This window comes from Anomaloglossus baeobatrachus, chromosome 1 (assembly GCF_048569485.1).
Source record: "Anomaloglossus baeobatrachus isolate aAnoBae1 chromosome 1, aAnoBae1.hap1, whole genome shotgun sequence".
Lineage (NCBI taxonomy): Eukaryota > Metazoa > Chordata > Amphibia > Anura > Aromobatidae > Anomaloglossus > Anomaloglossus baeobatrachus.
The window spans coordinates 852,887,016-852,905,507 of NC_134353.1; the positions used below are offsets into that span (position 1 = coordinate 852,887,016).

General features: G+C 50.6%; 1 protein-coding gene across 2 annotated transcripts in view; it reads right to left on the reverse strand.

The window, feature by feature from the left end:
* The window catches only part of ANKRD31 (ankyrin repeat domain 31), a 408,642-nt gene that overhangs the window by 377,796 nt on the left and 12,354 nt on the right, over positions 1-18,492 (reverse strand). The window lies entirely within an intron of this gene.

Below are 18,492 nucleotides of genomic sequence, written 5' to 3' on the forward strand. Positions count from 1 at the left end.
TTAGGCTGGGGAGCTCCCCATAACGTGGAGCTTTCCATCCTGAGAATACCAGCCTTCAGCCGTGTGGCTTTACCCTGGCTGGTATCCAAATGGGGGGGACCGAACGTCGGTATTTCTTCATTTATTTTACTGCTTGATATAGACACGCCCACCGGCGGCTGTGATTGGTTGCAGTGAGACAGCTGTCTTTCAGCGTGGGGGCGTGTCTGACTGCAACCAATCATAGGCGCCGGTGGGCGGGAAAAGCAGGGAATACGTGATGGATTAATGAGCGTCCGGCATTTTCAAAAGAGAAGAAGCCGCCACAGTGTGAACGCCGTGCAGCGCCGCGCCGGTGATCGTGGATCGGTGAGTATGAGAGAGGGGGTGGGAGGGAGAGACAGACATGGACATAGAGAGAGATCGAGACAGAGAGAGAGACCGACCGACAGACCAACCGACAGAGAGAGAAAGACGAATGAACTGCCTTTGTTATGTTAAAAAAAACATGTGGATCGCAATAATAATGCAATGCAAGCGCACTGCTTCACATTTTGGCAGCGATTTTCTACAACTCATTGATTTCAATGGGTGTAGAACGCAGCCAAAATGGCAAAAACAATTGACATGCTGCTTCTTTGAAAGCATGGTTTTTGCCACAAAATATACAAATTAAACGCAGCGTTTAGAAACGCAAAGTGCGGTCTGAAAATCAACATTTACCATTGACTTTGCTGTAAAATCAAAACGCATGTTTTTTGGCATGAAAAAGGTGCAGTTCAAAACGGACCTAAAAAGCAGCTGAAAAGCAGGTGGAAACGCAAAGTGCGGTCTTAGCCTAAGGGTGCAAAAAGAAAATCCATACCAAGCCACCGTATATCATCTGATTTTTTCAGACACATTGCAATGCTTTAAATCTACACTCCAGCGTTTTGGGAGGGGGTTATCACCACTGGACTAGTGCTTTTAATCTAAGGTCCCTGTCCCTGGTCTTAGGCTATGTGCCCACGGGCGCTCGTACCTGAGGATGTATCCGCAGGTACGAGCGCATGTTTCGCGCAGCTGCCCGCCGGCGTCCGCAGCTATTTTTAAATGCAAGATCACAGCGGAATAGCTGCGGGAAACATGCGGACATTCATGCGAATTACCTGCGGACGTCCCGGCCTCTATCTCTATAGCGGAGGGCCGGGACATCCGCAGGTAATTCCGCATGAATAATTGACATGCAATTATACATGCGGACATCCACAGCATGTTCAGCAGCCGCACTTTCCGCAGCGTGGACACAGCACTCCCCATGTCCCATAGGATAACATTGGGAGTGACTGAACATGCTAAAACCTGCAGATTTATCTGGAAAATCCAGAAAAATCCGCAGGTTTTCGCCGGCAAAATCCGCACAAACAAGCTCCTGTGGGCACATAGCCTTATACTCACTCTCCGACATCTTCACCCTCTATCGCCGTCGCTCCTGTTGGTCTAGCAGTTTGTGACGTGCGGGCTGTTCCAGTGTTTCATGGAGCGCGCCAGAAGTCACAACTTTATGGGAGCCTCGTTCTGGCCCTCAGATGCATTGGGACTTAACTTCTGACTTCCGCCAGACAGACGTTGCAGTCACATGATGGTGCCGTGGGAACAGACCGGCATCGATAAAAGGTGAAGATGCCAGGGGGATGCACCACTCCAGTAGTGAAAACAAAACACTGGAGTGTTGCTTTAACATAGGAAACTGCATTTATTCCTGTAAAATTTTTAAATAACTGCTGCTGTATAAAAATAGATTAGAAAAGGATGACAAGTGATGAAATAAAAACGTCCGGGTTTTCTAGATGAAACTTCAGACAATTTTTTTTATAGGTTTGTGCGAACTAGCCTCAGGCGGGTTACTTAAATGGCCTTTATCAACACTTTGGCATTTTTTACTTAATAGGAGCCAGATCTGAAAATTTTTAAAATTTTGTACAGTGACAAAAGAGCGCTCACCGCTAAGGCTGCTTTCACACATCAATTTTTTGCAATCAGGTACAATCCGGTTTGTGCCTGATGCAACGGATCCGTCTCAGATTGTGTAAAAACTGATGCGACGGATCCGGTAAAAAAAAAAAAAAACAGATCCGTTTTTTTTTTATGCTGAGAGAGAGAGAGACCCCATCATCACCGCACATACACCAGCACGCATCATCACCGCACATGCACCGGCACTCCCGCACGCATCATCACCGCACATGCACCGGCACTCCCGCACGCATCATCACCGCACATGCACCGGCACTCCCGCACGCATCATCACCGCACATGCACCGGCACTCCCGCACGCATCATCACCGCACATGCACCGGCACTCCCGCACGCACCATCACCGCACATGCACCGGCACTCCCGCACGCACCATCACCGCACATGCACCGGCACTCCCGCACGCATCATCACCGCACATGCACCGGCACTCCCGCACGCATCATCACCGCACATGCACTGGCACTCCCGCACGCATCATCACCGCACATGCACCGGCACTCCCGCACGCATCATCACCGCACATGCACCGGCACTCCCGCACGCATCATCACCGCACATGCACCGGCACTCCCGCACGCATCATCACCGCACATACACCGGCACTCCCTTACGCATAATCACCGCACATACACCGGCACTCCCGCATGCACAATCACTGCACATACACCGGCACTGTGGAACGCATCATCACCGCACACGCAGGCACTACAGCCCCCATCTTCCCCGCACACGCTCCGGCACTACCTCAGTGAAGTCACCGCTGACAGCGCGACTCCCTCACGTTGCTGCGTGGAGCAGATAGTGAGCGGCGGTGTTCTACTGCCGCTCCTCTCAGCTTCATGTAGCAGAGCTGAAATCGTCGTGGGACCTCTGTGGATTACATCGGACCTGGAGGGGTGTTTGGAATAAAAGACAAAAAAAAAACCTCTTTCACCATTTTATTAAAATCCCCAAATAAAAGTATTTTTTTGGGTGTAGGTGTTTATTTACTTTCACTTACAGGTTAATCATTGGAGGTGTCTCAGACGCCTGCCATGATTAACCCCTTATTACCGTGCTTGCCACCGCACCAGGGCAATTCGGGATGAGCCGGGGAGAGTCCCGGGACTGTCGCATCTAATGGATGCGGCAATTCCGGGTGGCTGCTGGCTGATATTTTTAGGCTGCGGGACTCCCCATAACGTGGAGCTCTCCATCCTGAGAATACCAGCCTTCAGCATTGTGGCTTTATCTTGGTTGGTATCAAAATTGGGGGGGGAACACACACCGTTTTTTTTTTTTTAAATTATTTATTTATTTTACTGCAAGATATAGACCCGCCCACCGGCGGCTGTGATTGGTTGCAGTGAGACAGCTGTCACTCAGCGTGGGGGCATGTCTGACTGCAACTAATCATAGGCGCCGGTCGGCGGGGGAAGCAGTGAATACGAGATTGAATAATGGGCGGCTGGCAATTTCAAATTAGGAGAAGCCGCCAGAGCTTTGTGACAGCCGTGCAGCGCCGCACCAGTGATCGGTGAGTAGGAGAGAGAGAGAGAGAGAGAGAGTGAGAGTGAGAGTGAGTGTTATTTTCTGACAAGCAATGAATTTATATCACTTCTGGATATGCTCAGAAGTAAAAACCGGATCCGGTACATGCTTCCGGCGGTTGATGCATGCCACCGGATTCGGCGTGCATAGGCTTTCATTATGCACCTTGCCGCACAGCGCCGCACCCGGCGCTATGCAGTTTTTTGCCGCTGGCAAAAACGTTCCTCTGCGTCCTGTGCGGCCGCCGGAGTGACGATTTTTGCCGCATCTGGCAAAAACCGGATCAAACACAAGTACATGCGGCACAATCCGGCGCTAATAACAGTCTATGAGGAAAAACCGCACCCGGCGGCAAAAAAAAACCGGATGCGTTTTTCCCACAAAGCGCCGGATTGTGCCGCATAGCAAAAACCTGATGTGTGAAAGCAGCCTAATGTTACCCTAATGTTACCAGAGTGACTCGGCAGTTATGAAATCACCAGAGAGAAAATGCTAAATATCCAGCAAGGAAGTCAGAAAACTCCTTCAAGTGAACCTGTCAGGTGCAATATGCATCCAGAACCACGAGCAGTTCTGGGTACATATTGCTAATCCCTGCCTAACTGTCCCTGTAAACACTAGCATAGATAAAGAGATCTTTACAAAAAGTATTTCTAAAGATCTATTATAATATGCTAATGAGCACGGGGACTAGTCCCAAGGGCGTTTCTACCCTTAGCTAGTCGGCCCATATAGCATGCTAACACGCCCCTGTGGGCGTACTAACGTGTTAATGATACGCAGTGACATCGCACATGTGCCGCCTCTGTAGCGGTCGAACCGCTCGGATCCGGGTGTCGCTGCTCGTGGCTCAAGGGTCTCCCCAACGTGCTTTCGGTCCCAGATCGGCTATTGTACTACTGCTGACCATCCTCCTAGACTAAGCCAGGCACCCAGTCCCAATATCCCGCGACCTGGTCTCCGACTCCTCCGGGTCAAGACCACCGTCTGCAACCCAATCTACTTCTCCCCTGGGAGCTCCAACTCCCAGCTTCCCCCAAGCTCCTCACTGCTCGAGGGCTACCAGTGCACTCACTTGTCACCTCCCACCTCCCTGCCTGACCCCTAGGTGAGCGGCCCTATTCCAGCTTAGCAGCCAACTGGTGTGCTTGACAGGGTGTGGTGCGGTGCGAGGTGTGATTGGGATTTTTCAATGCTTATGCAGGCAGTACTGCAAGTCGGGAACCCAAAACCAAGAGAGGTTGAGTCCTGCACTAAGAGATAAAGAGCATGCAGTACCTTGTGACGACCTGACTAGTCCAGGGGCATCACACACACACACACCTCACGGCGCATGGCAGCCGGCGGAGGATGGATGCACACTGCGTATGATCTGGAGTACCCAGGACTTCCAATCATTCACACTAAATTGATGCCGGTAAGCTTCCCGGCTTCAGTGAGGTACAGTGCGCATGACTGGAAGTGCTGAGGATTCTGGATCATGCCCAGTGTACATCTATCCTCTGCCAGCCACCATGAACAATGAGGTATGTGCGGCGTCGCTGCGTATCATTAGCATGTTAGTACGCCCACAGGGGCGTGCTAGCATGCTATGTGGGCCGACCAGCTAAGGGGAGAAATACCCTTTGGACTATCGTATTTTTCGGACCATAAGACGCACTTTTTTTCCTCCAAATTTGGGAGGAAAGTGTGGGGTGCGTCTTATGGTCTGAAGCTGCGGGGTAGGGAGCTGTGGGGAGTCAGCGCTATGCAGTGGGACCACAGGAGGCAGGGAGCGTCCCTACTGCAGGAACCACGTGTGCCCGCTGCTTAAAGTAAGAGAATATTCATTAGCTGATCCCAGTCCACCTCTCTCTGCAGTCAGCGGGGGTGAGGAGCAGCAACTCAATAGTTTAATGTAAACAGCGGTCACACGTGGGTTCTCCAGCCCCCGGCTTCCTGCAGCGGCTGGGGAGACTGTGTGTCCGCTGTTTAGGAGGCAGGAGCAGGGGGCAGCTGTAGTCATGTCTGGCCCGAAAGAACGGCACATCACTGTAGTGTCCGGGCCAGAGCACGGCATACCTTCAGAGCACAGCCGCAGTCTCTGTGCTGAGGGCTCAAATTACTTCCACTTTGCTCCTGCTGCCTCTGCACTAGAACAGAAGTTCCCAACTCCAGTCCTCAAGGCACACCAACAGTGCATGTTTTCAGGATTTCCTTAGTATTGCACAGGTGATAATTTAATCACCTGCAAAGGTGCTGAATCCAACACCCATGCAATGCTAAAGAAATCCTGAAACCATGCACTGTTGGTGTGCCTTGAGGACTGGAGTTGGGAACCTCTGCACTAGAAAGTCTTCCGTAGCTAACAAGTGATGTAATGCAGAGGGGTGGGCCAGAGCAGCACAGTGCCCGCCTCTTCATTACATCACTGCAGGTCCTTGAGATATGGGAGACTTCCTTTGTAATGCCAGAATCAAACTGAAGCATGGTGAGCAGCACATCAGTAAAAGTAAGGCAATAAATAATGTAGTATATAAAGGCATTACTGTACACCTGGATGGGGTTGGATCATATATATATATATATATATATATATATATATATATATATATATATATATATATATATATATATACATATACACATATATATATACATACATATACACACACATATACATACACACACACACAGTATATAACTCTATATATACATATACAGTTAGGTCCAGAAATATTTGGACAGTGACACAATTTTCGCGAGTTGGGCTCTGCATGCCATCACATTGGATTTGAAATGAAACCTCTACAACAGAATTCAAGTGCAGATTGTAACGTTTAATTTGAAGGTTTGAACAAAAATATCTGATAGAAATTGTAGGAATTGTACACATTTCTTTACAAACACTCCACATTTTAGGAGGTCAAAAGTAATTGGACAAAAACCAAACCCAAACAAAATATTTTTATTTTCAATATTTTGTTGCGAATCCTTTGGAGGCAATCACTGCCTTAAGTCTGGAACCCATGGACATCACCAAACGCTGGGTTTCCTCCTTCTTAATGCTTTGCCAGGCCTTTACAGCCGCAGCCTTCAGGTCTTGCTTGTTTGTGGGTCTTTCCGTCTTAAGTCTGGATTTGAGCAAGTGAAATGCATGCTCAATTGGGTTAAGATCTGGTGATTGACTTGGCCATTGCAGAATGTTCCACTTTTTTGCACTCATGAACTCCTGGGTAGCTTTGGCTGTATGCTTGGGGTCATTGTCCATCTGTACTATGAAGCGCCGTCCGATCAACTTTGCGGCATTTGGCTGAATCTGGGCTGAAAGTATATCCCTGTACACTTCAGAATTCATCCGGCTACTCTTGTCTGCTGTTATGTCATCAATAAACAAGTGACCCAGTGCCATTGAAAGCCATGCATGCCCGTGCCATCACGTTGCCTCCACCATGTTTTACAGAGGATGTGGTGTGCCTTGGATCATGTGCCGTTCCCTTTCTTCTCCAAACTTTCTTCCCATCATTCTGGTACAGGTTGATCTTGGTCTCATCTGTCCATAGCATACTTTTCCAGAACTGAGCTGGCTTCATGAGGTGTTTTTCAGCAAATTTAACTCTGGCCTGTCTATTTTTGGAATTGATGAATGGTTTGCATCTAGATGTGAACCCTTTGTATTTACTTTCATGGAGTCTTCTCTTTAATGTTGACTTAGAGACAGATACACCTACTTCACTGAGAGTGTTCTGGACTTCAGTTGATGTTGTGAACGGGTTCTTCTTCACCAAAGAAAGTATGCGGCGATCATCCACCACTGTTGTCATCCGTGGACGCCCAGGCCTTTTTGAGTTCCCAAGCTCACCAGTCAATTCCTTTTTTCTCAGAATGTACCCGACTGTTGATTTTGCTACTCCAAGCATATCTGCTATCTCTCTGATGGATTTTTTTCTTTTTTTTCAGCCTCAGTATGTTCTGCTTCACCTCAATTGAGAGTTCCTAAGGCTATGTGCCCACGCTGCGGATTTACCGCGGATTTACCGAAAATCTGCAGCAGCGGCACTTCCAAGCCATTTCAATGGCATTTTGGAAATGCTGTGCCCATGCTGCGGATTTTTCCGCGGCGGATTTGCCGCGGATTTTGATCTGGAAAAATCTGCAGCATGTCAATTATTGTTGCGGATTTTGTTGCGGATTTTTCCCATGCAAGTCAATGCAAGGTGTAAAATCCGCAAGAAATCCGTAGGTCTGTTCCCACAGGCTCTTTTTCCTGTGGATTTGGTGCGGATTTCGCAAACAAATCCGCAGGAAGTGATGTAGGATAGTTCAGGAAGAGGAAGTTTCACCATTTTGTAGTGTAGAGTAGTGGCAGTGTAGTCGTGTTGTGTCCGGACTCTGGATTGCCAGCTAAAAGCAGCTAGTTACAGGCTGCTTGCTTTTAGCTGGCAAAACAGGATCCCAGGTCTTTTTTTTTTTTTAAAAAGAATTGTGAAAAATGTGCTCCGCTGTATTTTCACTGTCCAGCCCGATGCAAGCAAGCAACTGAGGGCTGTGCTTCTCAGCGGGATAAGGCTGAAGCATTCTCTGCCCCTCCCGCTGAGAAATACAGTCCTCAGCTGCCCCTAAAAATGGCGGCTCCGTTGTGAAGCGCCATTCACAGGTGCTCTACCGAGGCTCATCCAGCTGCCCTGATGCATTTGGCTGGCTGGGTAATACGGGGTTAATGCCAGTTTTCTGCAAACTGGCACTAAGCCCGAGGTTCATAATGTCATGCCTGTGTAGACACGGCATATAAAAATAGCAACAAAAAGAGGACAATGTCCTCCAAAAATTAAGTATTACTCACAGCAAGTTGGGCTGTAGTGTGTACATCGCCCAGGCCAAAAGCTAATGCTCTACCAGGATACAGCTAAACCCCCACTAATGTGGAAGCGTCACAGGTGCAGGAGAAGCAGATCACACACACACCTCCATGGAATGGAGGGGAGGCGAATGCTAGATAATAAAACTGCACACAAGTGGCTTGCATAGAGCGCTGTTCACATGCAGATGGCACAGTCACAAACCCGCAGCCTATTAGGTGACGCCCTTCTATTAGATCAGGCGGGCTGCCAAGCCGTACCGTACCCCACTGTGTATCATGCACGGACAGACACTCTACAATGCAAGGCCCAACAGAAAGGGGCCTGGCTGTATCCTGTACAAACAAAAAAATATGAGGTTTTTGTTGGTATTTATGGCCATAAAACGTAAGCCTACACCCTCGTCACGGGACCTCATGTCTGTAGGTCCCTACACTAAATATAAAAATAGCAACAAAAAAGAGGACAATGTCCTCCAAAAATTAAGTATTACTCACAGCAAGTTGGGCTGTAGTGTGTACATCGCCCAGGCCAAAAGCTAATGCTCTACCAGGATACAGCTAAACCAAAAATTTGTCCTCTTTTTGTTGCTATTTTTATATTTAGTGTAGGGACCTACAGACATGAGGTCCCGTGACGAGGGTGTAGGCTTACGTTTTATGGCCATAAATACCAACAAAAACCTCATATTTTTTTGTTTGTACAGGATACAGCCAGGCCCCTTTCTGTTGGGCCTTGCATTGTAGAGTGTCTGTCCGTGCATGATACACAGTGGGGTACGGCTTGGCAGCCCGCCTGATCTAATAGAAGGGCGTCACCTAATAGGCTGCGGGTTTGTGACTGTGCCATCTGCATGTGAACAGCGCTCTATGCAAGCCACTTGTGTGCAGTTTTATTATCTAGCATTCGCCTCCCCTCCATTCCATGGAGGTGTGTGTGTGATCTGCTTCTCCTGCACCTGTGACGCTTCCACATTAGTGGGGGTTTAGCTGTATCCTGGTAGAGCATTAGCTTTTGGCCTGGGCTGTGTAGACACGGCCATTATGAACCTCCGTTTGGTACTAAAGAAAACACTTTTTTTAAAAATTTTATTTGAAAGAAAAACACACACACAGATCCCTGATTGCCATCTTTATTACTCCCTGAATCCCCCGACGATAATCCATGACAGCTCCGATGTGCACCCGGCTGACCCGGGCACTGACGTCAGCCGGTGACAGCAGCCGTCAGTGTATTAAATGCTGCACAGCTCTTTTCCGGCAGCTGGGAACGTCTGATATCAGAGCCCTGGTCAGCTGACTTAATTCGCGAGCGCAGGCGGGTCAGCTGACTGCACACCGACAGCTGACGATGTGCATTCATGTGACCCGGGCACGGACGTCAGCCGGTCCCAGAAGCCGTCAGTGTACGAGATGCTGCAAAGCTCTCTTCCGTCTGCTGGGACCGGCTGATGTCCGTGCCCGGGTCAGATGAGTGCACATCGGCCGACTATTCATCTGACCCGCCCGCGCTCGCGAATTAAGTCAGCTGACCAGGGCTCTGAAGTCAGACGTTCCCAGCTGCCGGAAGAGAGCTGTGCAGCATTTAATACACTGACGGCTGCTGTGACCGGCTGACTTCTGTGCCCGGGTCAGCTGATGCTGTGAAGTCAGCTGACCCGAGCTCAGCTATGAACTGAGCTGACCCGGCCAGTGAGTTCTGCCGCTCCCAGCAGCCGGCAGAGAGCTTTCCTGTGATATTGTCCTGGATTAACCTCTGAGGCTTGGGAGTAATAAAGATGGCAATCAGGGATGTGTGTGTGTTTTTCTTTCAATTAAAATTTTTAATAAAGGTGTTGTGTTTTCTTTTTTCCCAAATGGAGGTTCATAATGGCTGTCTACACAGGCATGACATTATGAACCTCGGGCTTAGTGCCAGTTTGCAGAAAACTGGCATTAACCCCGTATTACCGAGCCAATGCATCAGGGCAGCTGGATGAGCCTCGGTACAGCACCTGAGAATGGCGCTTCACAACAAAGCCGCCATTTTCAGGGGCAGCTGAGGACTGTTTTTCTCAGCGGGAGGGGCAGAGAATGCGTCAGCCTTATCCCGCTGAGAAGCACAGCCCTCAGTTGCTCGCTTGCATCGGGCTGGACAGTGAAAATACAGCGGAGCACATTTTTTTTTTTTTTTTAAATAACAGTGAAAGGGAACATGGGACCACATTTTTTGGCTATAAGCTGCGGCCACCACCACTGGGTTATTATATACAGCCTGTTAGAATGTAAGAGCCCAGTGGTGTTGGCAGAGCCCAGTGGTGTTGGCCGCAGCTTTTCTGTATAAGCACACTGTGAGACTGCTAACAAAATGGATAATGGAGAAGAAAAGAGGGTTGGGACAGGAAATTACATAGAGACTTTTTTTCCCTTCAAAACAGTCAAAGCTTTATTCAGAAACACAGAGTACAATGGACAAAATCCGCATCAAAATTCGCAACGAAATCCGCAACGAAATCCGCAACGAAATCCGCGTCAAATCCACAGCTATGCTAAGGTGCGGATTCTGGGGGAAAGCTGCGGATTTTGAGGCAGAAAAATCCGCAGCAACATTCTCTCGTGGACACATAGCCTTAAGGCTACTTTACACACTGCGATATCGGTCCCGATATCGCTAGTGTGCGTACCCGCCCCCATCTGTTGCGCGACACGGGCATATCGCTGCCCGTGCCGCACAACATCGCCCAGAGCCGTCACACATACTTACCTGTCCGGCGACGTCGCTGTGACCGGCGAACCGCCTCCTTTCTAAGGGGGCGGTCCGTGCGGCGTCACAGCGACGTCACTGAACCGCCGCCCAATCGCAGCGGAGGGGCGGAGATGAGCGGGACGTAACATCCCGCCCACCTCCTTCCTTCCGCATAGCGGCCGGGAGGCAGGTAGGGAGACGTTCCTCGCTCCTGCGGCGTCACACGCAGCGATGTGTGATGCCGCAGGAACGAGGAACAACCTCGTTACTGCTGAAGTAACGATAATTGGGAATGGACCCCCGTGTCGCCGATTAGCGATTTTTCACTGTTTTGCAACGATGCAAAATCGCTAATCGATGTCACACGCAACGGCATCGCTAATGCGGCCGGATGTGCGTCACGAATTCCGTGACCCCAACGACTCCGCATTAGCGATGTCGTAGCGTGTAAAGCCCGCTTTAGACCGCATGTTGTCTGGTCACAGCAACAGCTTCCAAATGCAAAACCACACACCTGTAATCAACCCCAGACCTTTTAACTACTTCATTGATTACAGGTTAACGAGGGAGACGCCTTCAGAGTTAATTGCAAGCCCTTAGAGTCCCTTGTCCAATTACTTTTGCTCCCTTGAAAAAGAGGAGGCTATGCATTACAGAGCTATGATTCCTAAACCCTTTCTCCGATTTGGATGTGAAAACTCTCATATTGCAGCTGGGAGTGTGCACTTTCAGCCCATATTATATATATAATTGTATTTCTGAACATGTTTTTGTAAACAGCTAAAATAACAAAACCTGTGTCACTGTCCAAATATTTCTGGCCCTGACTGTATATATACACACACAAACACACACACACACCAGATTGGAGGATCACAGATATAATGTTGGGGAACATACATATTCCACGATGGGGGCCATATATACCTGGAAGGTACCCAGAATGGGGGATATGAGGACAGAATTTAGGGATATTATTACCTCAGTAACACTGTCAGCAGTAAAATAACAGTGTCATGACCACATTCTTTTACTTTCATTTTATTTTTTTTCTATTTTTTTCCTCCTCTAAAACAAGGGTGCGTCTTATAGTCCAGTGCGTCTTATAGTCCGAAAAATACGGTAGTTCCTTCGCTCATTAGCATATAATATACGATCTTTACAAATACTTTTTCTATAGATCTCTATCTATGCTAGTGTATACAGGGACAGTTAGGCAGGGATAGCAATATGCAGCTAGAACTGCCCGTGGTTCTAGGTGCATATTGCACTTGATAGGTTCCCTTTAAAGGTAATATATAGCATTTTATATAACCAAATATTTTTAATACTTTCAATATAACTATAGTAAAATTTATTTTTTCCATCTACTAGGGGCTGCCATTTCTTTTTGCTGGTAAGTCAGAGTACGAGACTTAAAAACTGAAAATACAGCTGTGCAGTATGTGGGGGGGGAGAGTCCTGCTATTTGAGGCACAGTGTGAGTGACACTTATGGGCATTGGGTGACACTTATTTGGGGCAGTATGGGTGGCAGGTAGGTTGGCACTGTTAGGCCTAAGCCACACGGTGAGAAAGAAGGGAATTTTGTTTACTTACCGTAAATTCCTTTTCTTCTAGCTCCTATTGGGAGACCCAGACAATTGGGTGTATAGCTTCTGCCTCCGGAGGCCACACAAAGTATTACACTTAAAAGTGTAAACCCCTCCCCTCTGCCTATACACCCCCCCGTGCATCACGGGCTCCTCAGTTTTGGTGCAAAAGCAGGAAGGAGGAAACTTATAAATTGGTCTAAGGTAAATTCAATCCGAAGGATGTTCGGAGAACTGAAAACCATGAACCAAGAACAATTCAACATGAACAACATGTGTACACAAAAGAACAACAGCCCGAAGGGAACAGGGGCGGGTGCTGGGTCTCCCAATAGGAGCTAGAAGAAAAGGAATTTACGGTAAGTAAACAAAATTCCCTTCTTCTTTGTCGCTCCATTGGGAGACCCAGACAATTGGGACGTCCAAAAGCAGTCCCTGGGTGGGTAAAAGAATACCTCGGTAAAAGAGCCGTAAAACGGCCCCTTCCTACAGGTGGGCAACCGCCGCCTGAAGGACTCGCCTACCTAGGCTGGCATCTGCCGAAGCGTAGGTATGCACCTGATAGTGTTTCGTGAACGTGTGCAGACTCGACCAGGTAGCCGCCTGACACACCTGCTGAGCCGTAGCCTGGTGCCGCAATGCCCATGACGCACCCACGGCTCTGGTAGAATGGGCTTTCAGCCCTGAAGGAACCGGAAGCCCAGAAGAACGGTAGGCTTCAAGAATTGGTTCCTTGATCCACCGAGCCAAGGTTGACTTGGAAGCCTGCGACCCTTTACGCTGGCCAGCGACAAGGACAAAGAGCGCATCCGAGCGGCGCAGGGGCGCCGTACGAGAAATGTAGAGTCTGAGTGCTCTCACAAGATCTAACAAGTGCAAATCCTTTTCACATTGGTGAACTGGATGAGGACAAAAAGAAGGTAAGGAGATATCCTGATTGAGATGAAAAGGGGATACCACCTTAGGGAGAAATTCCGGAACCGGACGCAGAACCACCTTGTCCTGGTGAAACACCAGGAAGGGGGCTTTGCATGACAGCGCTGCTAGCTCAGACACTCTCCGAAGTGATGTGACTGCCACTAGGAAGACCACCTTCTGCGAAAGGCGTGAAAGAGAAATATCCCTCATTGGCTCGAAAGGTGGTTTCTGAAGAGCCGTTAGCACCCTGTTCAGATCCCAGGGTTCTAGCGGACGCTTGTAAGGAGGGACTATGTGGCAAACCCCCTGCAGGAACGTGCGTACCTGTGGAAGCCTGGCTAGACGCTTTTGAAAAAACACAGAGAGCGCCGAGACTTGTCCCTTAAGGGAGCCGAGAGACAAACCCTTTTCCATTCCGGATTGAAGGAAGGACAGAAAAGTGGGCAAGGCAAATGGCCAGGGAGTAAAACCCTGATCAGAGCACCAGGATAAGAAGATCCTCCACGTTCTGTGGTAGATCTTGGCGGACGTTGGTTTCCTGGCCTGTCTCATAGTGGCAATGACCTCTTGAGATAACCCTGAAGACGCTAGGATCCAGGACTCAATGGCCACACAGTCAGGTTGAGGGCCGCAGAATTCAGATGGAAAAATGGCCCTTGAGACAGCAAGTCTGGTCGGTCTGGTAGTGCCCACGGTTGGCCCACCGTGAGATGCCACAGATCCGGGTACCACGACCTCCTCGGCCAGTCTGGAGCGACGAGGATGGCGCGGCGGCAGTCGGACCTGATCTTGCGTAACACTCTGGGCAGCAGTGCCAGAGGAGGAAATGCATAAGGCAGTTGAAACTGCGACCAATCCTGAACTAATGAGTCTGCCGCCAGAGCTCTGTGATCTTGAGAACGTGCCATGAATGCCGGGACCTTGTTGTTGTGCCGGGACGCCATTAGGTCGACGTCCGGCTTCCCCAGCGGCAACAGATCTCTTGAAACACGTCCGGGTGAAGAGACCATTCCCCTGCGTCCATGCCCTGGCGACTGAGAAAGTCTGCTTCCCAGTTTTCTACGCCCGGGATGTGAACTGCGGAGATGGTGGAGGCTGTGGCTTCCACCCACAGCAGAATCCGCCGAACTTCCTGGAAGGCTTGCCGACTGCGTGTGCCGCCTTGGTGGTTGATGTATGCCACCGCCGTGGCGTTGTCCGACTGAATTCGGATCTGCCTGCCTTCCAGCCACGGCTGGAACGCCTTTAGGGCTAGATACACTGCCCTTATCTCCAGAACATTGATCTGAAGGGAGGACTCTGGCTGAGTCCAGGTACCCTGAGCCCTGTGGTGGAGAAAGACCGCTCCCCACCCTGACAGACTCGCGTCCGTCGTGACCACAGCCCAGGATGGGGGCAGGAAGGATTTCCCCTTCGACAAAGAAGTGGGAAGAAGCCACCACTGAAGGGAGGCCTTGGCTGCCCGAGAAAGGGAGACGTTCCTGTCGAGGGACGTCGACTTCCTGTCCCATTTGCGGAGAATGTCCCATTGAAGTGGACGCAGATGAAACTGCGCAAAAGGAACTGCCTCCATTGCTGCCACCATCTTCCCTAGGAAGTGCATGAGGCGTCTCAGGGGGTGCGACTGGGCTCGAAGGAGAGATTGCACCCCTGTCTGTAGTGAACGCTGTTTGTCCAGCGGAAGTTTCACTATCGCTGAGAGAGTATGAAACTCCATGCCGAGATATGTCAGCGATTAGGCCGGTGTCAATTTTGACTTTGGGAAATTGATCCACCCGAATCTCTGGAGAGTCTCCAGCGCAATGTTCAGGCTGTGTTGGCATGCCACCCGAGAGGGGGCCTTGACAAGCAGATCGTCTAAGTAAGGGATCACCGAGTGTCCCTGAGAGTGTAGGACTGCTACCACTGTTGCCATGACCTTGGTGAAGACCCGTGGGGCTGTCGCCAGGCCGAAAGGCAGTGCCACGAACTGAAGGTGTTCGTCCCCAATGGCGAAACGCAGGAAGCGCTGATGCTCTGGTGCAATCGGCACGTGGAGATAAGCATCCCTGATGTCGATTGATGCTAGGAAGTCTCCTTGGGACATCGAGGCGATGACGGAGCGGAGAGATTCCATCCGGAACCGCCTGGTTTTCACGTGTCTGTTGAGCAGTTTGAGGTCCAGAACGGGACGGAAAGATCCGTCCTTTTTGGCACCACAAACAAGTTGGAGTAAAACCCGTGACCCCATTGCTGAAGGGGAACAGGGATCACCACTCCTTCTGCCTTCAGAGTGCTCATTGCCTGAAGAAGAGCATCGGCTCGCTCGGGGGGCGGAGATGTTCTGAAGAAACGAGTCGGGGGACGAAAGCTGAAATCTATCCTGTAACCGTGAGACAGAATGTCTCTCACCCATTGGTCTTGGACATGTGGCAACCAGGCGTCGCAAAAGCGGGAGAGCCTGCCACCGACCGAGGATGCGGTTTGGGGAGGCCGAAAGTCATGAGGAGGCCGCTTTGGGAGCGGTTCCTCCGGCGTTCTTTTTAGGACGTGACTTAGACCGCCATGAATCGGAGTTCCTCTGACCCTTCTGTGGCCTGTTGGACGAGGAGAATTGAGACCTGGCTGAGGGCCGAAAGGACCGAAACCTCGATTGTACCTTCCGTTGTTGAGGTCTGTTTGGTTTGGACTGGGGTAAGGACGAGTCCTTTCCCTTGGATTGTTTAATGATTTCATCCAATCGCTCGCCAAACAGGCGGTCGCCAGAAAATGGCAAACCGGTTAAGAACTTTTTGGAAGCAGAGTCTGCCTTCCATTCACGTAGCCACATGGCCCTGCGGACTGCCACTGAATTGGCGGATGCTACCGCCGTACGGCTCGCAGAGTCCAGGACAGCATTCATGGCGTAGGACGCAAACGCCGACGCCTGAGAGGTTAAGGACACAACCTGCGGAGTAGAGGCACGTGTGACTGCATTAATCTGAGACTGACAAGCTGAGATAGCTTGGAGTGCCCATACGGCTGCGAATGCCGGAGCAAAGGACGCGCCGATAGCTTCATAGATGGATTTCATCAGGAGCTCTATCTGCCTGTCAGTGGCATCCTTGAGTGAAGCACCATCTGCCACTGCAACTATGGATCTAGCCGCCAGTCTAGAGACTGGAGGATCCACCTTGGGACACTGAGCCCAACCCTTGACTACGTCAGGGGGGAAGGGATAACGTGTGTCATTAAGGCGCTTAGTAAAGCGCTTATCTGGAAAAGCCCGGTGTTTCTGGACTGTATCTCTGAAGTCGGAGTGATCAAGAAACGCACTCCGTGTACGTTTGGGAAACCTAAAATGGAATTTCTCCTGCTGAGACGCTGACTCCTCAATCGGAGGAGCTGGAGGAGAAAGATCCAACACCTGATTGATGGACGCTATAAGGTCGTTTACTATGGCGTCCCCTTCAGGTGTATCAAGGTTGAGAGCGGCGTCAGGATCAGAGCCCTGATCTGCCACCTCCGCTTCATCCTCCAGAGAGTCCTCATGCTGAGACCCTGAACAGTGTGATGAAGTCGAGGGAAGCTCCCAGCGAGCCCGCTTAGCCGGTCTGGGACTGCGGTCCGTGTCGGAGTCCTCACCGTGGGACCTATGAGTCACCCCAGGAGCACTTTGCTGCGCCGACCGAGGGGGGGCTGAGAGCAATGATTCAACAGTGCCCGGGGCCTGTGTTACCGGTCTGGACTGCAAAGCTTCTAGTATCTTAGCAGACCATTTATCCATAGACTCAGAAAGTTTGTCAGCGAATACTGCAAACTCTGTCCCTGTCACCTGGACAGTGGCAGCAGGTGGTTCCACCTGGGACGAGGGTCCCAACAGTTGTAGAGGCTCCTGCTGAGTGAGTGTCACAGGGGCCGAGCATTGCACACAATGAGGGTAGGTGGAACCTGCAGGTAGCATAGCCGCACATGATGTACAGGTTGCAAAGTAAGCCTGTGCCTTGGCACCCTTGCTTTTTGCGGACGACATGCTGTTGTCTCCTCTTAGAGCAATCAGAGAGGGTATATAGCCAAAAGCAAATAGTGCGGCCGTACAGAGTAAATGTATACAATATAAGCATATAAATATACACTTCGGCACCCAGGGGGGCCAGCACCTAGTAACAGGTGCGGCTTACCGACCGCTCTCAGCGGTTGTGTGACCTCCAGATTCCCTGCCTGGGCCTCCCAGAGCTGTAGAGCTCGGTGTTGTCTCCCCTCTGAAGTTCTCCAGCGTCAGAAGTGCTGATAGGAATGGCTGCCAGCGTTCTGAGAGGAGGAGGGAGCCGTGGGCGTGCCTCAGAAAGTGCGGGAATCTGGTGCCCCACGGTGCTCAGTGAGGGGGAGGAGGATACTAAGTATGCTCCAGCCCTCAGCGCTGACGTCCAGTGCAGTGTCCCGCCCTTACCCCTGACTGGCAGGCCCGGGGGCGGGAGTATGCGGTACTAGGCCGCAAAAGCCGGGGACTAAAGTTATAAGCGCGGCCAGCAAACAAGCGCGGTCAGCGCGGTAGTCCCGGCGCACAAACACACCCAGCAGCTGCTGCAGCGTCCATTACACAGGCGCTCTATGCGCCGTCCCCAAGGGGACACAGAGTACCTCAGAGGAGCAGGGCCTGTCCCTGACGATACCCGGTCTCCTGTCCAGCAGATTCCCCCAGGGGCTGCGGAGGGAGCACGGTCCCAGTGCCTGGTGACCGGTTAGGATCCCACTTCACCCAGAGCCCCTAAGGGATGGGGAAGGAAAACAGCATGTCGCTCCAGCCTTTGTACCCGCAATGGGTACCTCAACCTTAACAACACCGCCGACCAGAGTGGGGTGAGAAGGGAGCATGCCGGGGGCCCTGTTATGGGCCCTCTTTTCTTCCATCCGATATAGTCAGCAGCTGCTGCT